Genomic DNA, 6,052 nt, shown 5'->3' with positions numbered 1-6,052 from the left:
TGGGTAGGAGATTGAAAGATAGGAACCTAAGATAAATCTGGTCTTTCTGAGTGAATTAAAGGTTGTTTTAGAGCCTAGGAAGTTGAAATATTGCAAGGAATAATATATTTGAGGTGAATAGGTACTAAGGCTGAAATTTGAAAATTTTGGAAAATGGCTATATATAAGGACTTAAGACCGGAGGGTCTCATTTGTCAGACAAAGATAGTTTCTAGAGAGAGGAAGTAGAGAGAGAGGCTCTGGTCCGGAGGGAAGCTGAGGACACATTTGGAAAGCTTTTCAACCTAGGATCAATCTTCACAACTAGAGTTTCAAGAGATTTAACCTCTAAAGCCTTGAAAAAGGGGATTAAAGTTTGAGTTGGGATTTGAGGGTTTTGTCCAAATCTTGCATTTCTGAAGTTTCTAAGGTAAGGGTAATACTTATAAGGCTTAATCTAGTATGTATGTGTTTGAAATATCACATTGATTCCTTGATTTATGCATGATTACGGCTGGATTGAGTGGAAAGGGTTTTGGTTGGGTTTCTTCATGATTTCCATGGATTAATGGTTAAGACTTGATTTTATCGCTTATTATGTTGTTTTTGGATAGTGATTATGCTTTATAATGGTTCTAACTCATGTAATTTGGACTGGGTTCATGTTGGGAAGAAATTTTCGAGGTTTTCGGGGGTTTCTGGTGTAAAATGCGTCGGGCACAATTCATGGCGCCGAGCGTGAATTCATCAGGACCACCATTGTCAAATCATGCCGAGCGCGAGGTTAGTTGAGCCGAGCGCGATTTGAAGTGGGAAGTCCTTGGATGGACCATGCCGGGAGTGAAGAGAACCACGTCGAGCGTGCTAGCAGACGTGGGCCTTGCGTTTTGGTTGTTGATATGGCACCGGGCGTGATCTAAGCACGCCAGGCGCGGAGACTCATTGGGAGTCTCTGTCTGGAATTGCCTGGGCATAGGATAAATATGTTGGGCATGGAGACTCATTGAGAGTCTCTGTCTGGAATTGCGTCGGGCGTAGGATAAATGCGCCGGGCGCTGAGACCTATGTAGGTCTCTGTTTGGGTTTTGCGCCGGGCATGGTTTGAATGCACGGGACGTGTGGTCTATTTAAGGAAAACCTTTATAATTAAGTTTTTTTATGAAACTTTTAAATGTTGAATCATGTCATCTTTGATGTTTAATACTTGGTATGGAATGTGGCATGATTATGGAAAAAGATTGCATGTAATTATGGAATGTGCTTATGTGTGTTTGGTTTGGAAAGCTAATAGGACTTAGAGGAGTAAGGTTATGGTATGGATTGGGAGATCTCTTGGTGAGATCTGGATATAATCTTTGGGAAAATATGGAATTTGGGAATCCCATGGTGAGGATTCCAATATGGAACTTTTTCAAAGATTATATAATAAACCACTTCAGATGTTAGGTGGATTCTGAAGTACTCCTCTAAGTATTCTATTTGCTACCGGTATGAGGACAAGACCGAGTCATACCGATGGATGAAGTGACCAAGATCACCAGGGTTACATGACGATGTAATCCAACTGTATATTTTCCATGAGAGGTTAGGTGTGTGACATGGGCAGGTGACATGTTCACAAATTCAACACTTTGTTTGGATGTGTTGAGGACAACATTTGGTTTGGATGTGTTGTCTACTTCATGGGATTATACAACGATGTAACGTTTGTTTGGATATGGAATATGTATGCATTGGTATGGATGTGTATACATTGGATTTTGGATTTGGTTTATATTCGCATGGAGATAAACATGTTATAATGTTGTCATTCCATTGGTATGGATAAAAGTTGTTGATGAATATCTGTTTTGATGATATTTCATTATGTTGTACTATGGTTGGTTTTATACACATTAACCCTTATATTTCCATGATGTGGACTGTGATGATCTCACTATGTGGGGGAGCAGATCAGGTGTGAGGCTTTGGGATGACAAGGAGTATTTTGGGTAGCTGCTTTGAGAAGTGACTAGACTTAGAGTTTGACCAGCACCTAGGGTGTCTTATTTTGATATTTTCATGATGTTGTAATTATATTATTTTGGATGACTATATAACCCTACTGATAATGACTCTTTTATAAAATTATGTTTTATATGTTGAAAACAATTTACACGTTTTGAAATATTTTCACTCTAGTGTAGTTGGCATTTGCTCTTTCTTTTCTTTATTATATATTATTCTTATGTGTCGTTCAGTTGTTTGTTGATGTGACGACTTAATGCGAGTCGTTACATTAATCAATACACATAGTTTTGAAATTTCTATCAATGTGCATGATATGCTAAAATTTAAAAATTAATTCCAAATTGAGTAATCACTCTCTAGCAAAACTTGTCTCTTTATCTTTTCAAAGCAACAATAGTAATAAATATTTTATGAAAAAAGATAATTAGTTTAATGTCTTGATGTGCTTATGTTTTATTTTGAAACAACCAAAAATGTATATTAGTAATAGAAAATAGAGGACCTATGGTACCAGCAGTACCATACCTCTTTGCTACAAACAGAATTATATACCCCTATAGGTATTGGTTGCCATATTCCATTAGTGAATTATAACTACATTAGAAATGAACACTAGCAACCAACATAAAGTACCTATTACATGAGGGAAAAATTACTCTCAATTTCTTACTTATACTGTTGCTCATTGACCACATTTGGATCTTTGTCCCCCTCCCCTTGTTAGTGTGATTCAAACATGCTAATCAAATGGCAAACCATGCTTTTCCCATGAGTTTTTCATCCCCAAATCCTTTCATGTACCAAAAATTTTGCACTAGATTTTGTAGCAACATTGTATCTATTCCAAATAATCCATAAATATTCCTCCAAATGGCATATGCAAACAAACAATCAAAGAGAACATGTAAGAAGATTTTCGTTGACAAGTTGCACAAGGGGCATACCACCTGATCCCTTTGCACTAGATAATTTAAATTATCTAATATTATTTTTTAAAAATTATTAAATATTTAAAATTTGGCTAATATTTAGTTTTATAAAATTTAATCTCAAAATTTCAATATATATTTATTTAAAATCAATTTTATCTATGGTGAAAATCAAATTATCTTATCCAAATTTAGTGATTAAAATTTAAAAATTTTAAATTGACTTATCCAAACAAAATATTTAAAAATAATGAAAATTAAAATCAAAATAATTTAAATTTTAAAAATTTAAAATTTCTAAAATTCTTCATCTACACACTATTATGATCGAATGATATGATAATGGATAATTATTCATCTTTCAAGTGCTTTTAAGTTTTACCTTTACCTACGTCACATGTCCAATATGAGACATGGCATATGCATCATGCACTCGATTAAACTAAACCAAACTTCAAAATGTCATTTACCAAAAACAAAAGAAAAATGCTAAAAAAAAATAGTTCAAAATGTCAAAGGAGGGCTCAAACAATTTGTTCATATGTTGATCAAATTTACCAATAACAAGTTTCGTTCGTTTTGCTTACAATTTTAAAATTCATTATGTATGTTTGACAATAATTAATGAGAAAGCACAAGGAACGAACCTAACCACCCAATATTTCATTTTTTTTTTATTTTATCGAGTTACTGTTTTGGGTTTGAACAAAATTGATCGCTAGGCCCATTGGAACCTGGATAAAGGACCTCAATGTCAATACCACAATAAAAGCCCACTGGGCCAGACTGCGCCTAAGATGAAGCCCAACTGCTACAACAAGTATCGCGGCCGCACACGAAATTAGGGTTTAGCGTTCCACTTGGGCATCTATAAAAGGCGAGGCAGCAGAAGCCACAGTCGTGAGTATCTGCGTTCTGTGGCGCCTTCAAAATTGGGGTTAGGTTAGGGTTTCTCTCTGAAAGTTCAAATTCTTTGTATGATTTTGTTATTCGAAGTTTTGTTTTGAAAACGAAAGCCAATTCGCAGAGCAAGAGCGTCGATTATGAAAAGTGGCACAACTTGCCTTGAAGGTTGGCGAGAACAATTGCGATTCTCCGTGCCTATCAAATTTCTTCGTTTTGAATATGGCCTCGAACAAGTCGCTACATTTAATATCATTGCTTCAAAAAATTTCGAAAGGGAAAAACAATGTGTTTCAGTTATTGATCTTCGTTTTTTTTATCCAGAATTTTTATCTTTCTTAATCCATATTTGTTATTGAAATTTTTAAGTTTGTTTTTTTGTTTTAACCCTGATATGTTTATGTAAGAAAATTGGTGATTGGATCTTTGATCTGTATCACTTATGGTTACATGTCTGCAAATTCTGAAATGCAGAAGAAGGGATGGTAAAGAAATCATAAAATCATAAATTGATTGATGAGGTGGTGAATTTTGTAAATTCACTCATTCATGTTGAGATTAGATGACTATGGATGACATTTAGTTAAAATGATAATCACTCTTATATTTAAAATACATTAGAAAATATATAAATAGAGGGAGAAGTATAAATTTGGTGCAAAAGGGTAAAAAGATATTGTCATCTATAAAGCAGATTGGTGATTCTATACCAAGTTTGTGTCGGAAGGTGACTAAATTGTTGTGTCCTCCATGCCGTTAAAACTCATGAAAATCTTGTTTTCATGTAGTACAATTGGGGGATACATTATGTTTGTTGGTATTTTTATATCTTATTATTTATTTTCATTTTGTATATTAGGGTAAAGGGTTTCCAATTCTATATAACTTATTGTACACTTTGATGAAGATAATTGATGATGTGAAATTCTAGCCTTTGATTAAGGCAATTGACAATGATATCAAAAACGTCAATAATTAATAAATTAATATAATTAATATTTTATGATATTATTACAATTTTTTTATATATTAACGTATTATTATATTATATAATTACAATTTTTTATTGGAAGGAACTATTAAAGGGAAGGAAAAACAAATATTTTTTTAATTATTTTTATAACAGTTTATTTTATAATATTTATTTTATAATATTGCGAAAATCTAATAATGATTAATAATTATTGAAATCATTTTATCCAAAAATTTTATTTTTATTTTTGATATATTTTTTATAATTATTTTGAGTAGCAATTTTTTGTATATTTATTTTTTAATTATTTTATTAGTAGTTTAGTTTATAATAATATTTATTTATATAAAAATATTTATGAAAAATTTATTGGAGGGAATAAATATTTAGGACAGATTTATTGGAGGAAAGTTTATTAAAGAAAATTATTTGAGAAAAATTTATTGGAGAAAATTATTTAATGGAGTTTTAGAAGGAAGAAATTATTCCCCTTATATATACATGTGTGACACCTCTTGTTTTTAAATCTAAAATAAAGCAAATGAATAGTTGAAATTGAAAGTTGTTTTAAACCATATATTTAATTTATGAAAATTTGAGTGTAAACAATACTTATTTTCTTGTTTGCTATAAGATTATGCAGCAAGATTTTTAACTATATGAGGGTAAAAATACTAATATGTGTTTAGGGATTTTAATTCTTATGATAAATGGGTGGTGAAGAGATATTTCCATGAAAATAAAAAAAAAATTATTTTCTAAAGTGCTAATGACATATTTATTTAATTATTTTCGATTTAAATTATTTTAAAATTTTAAAAATATACTAAGAAATATTAGAGTGAAAACAAACAAGTTTTTTAAAAAAAAAAAATTCAAAGAATAACATTCGGATTAAAATATTTATAGAATGTAATATGAAAATTTTGTAACAAACCCGTGTGTTTCGATGTGTAATTGAAGTTATAGTGTAATTGGAGGGGATTTAAAAAATTTTGGATCAAAATTTGTTATTTTGATATTTTATTAAATAAAATTTAATATTTAAAATTAAATTTTAATTATTTAAAATTTTAAAATTTTCGGTTACATCTAAAAGTAAATTCTTATAATTTTGGAATACTTTGTCTAAGCGTACACTTTAAATTTTCTGGAATACTGATAATAAAAGCATTTTTTTTTTTGTGTCCACTTTTATCTTTTCTATTTTATTTTAATAATTATACATAATTTTAATAAGACTTAAATATGTTTTTAA

The 6,052-nt window shown here is 30.8% G+C and overlaps 1 non-coding gene across 1 annotated transcript; it reads left to right on the top strand.

Moving 5' to 3' along the window:
• The first annotated feature begins 3,944 nt into the window (after positions 1 to 3,944).
• Positions 3,945 to 4,068, top strand: LOC114915333 (small nucleolar RNA snoR86). The gene has a single exon (XR_003803317.1). It is a non-coding gene; the product is annotated as a small nucleolar RNA snoR86 (small nucleolar RNA).
• Positions 4,069 to 6,052: the final 1,984 nt, after the last annotated feature.

The sequence above is a fragment of the Cajanus cajan genome, chromosome 3 (assembly GCF_000230855.2).
Source record: "Cajanus cajan strain Asha chromosome 3, NIPB_CcT2T_4, whole genome shotgun sequence".
Classification (NCBI taxonomy): domain Eukaryota; kingdom Viridiplantae; phylum Streptophyta; class Magnoliopsida; order Fabales; family Fabaceae; genus Cajanus; species Cajanus cajan.
This window is presented reverse-complemented; position numbering and strand designations above follow the sequence as displayed.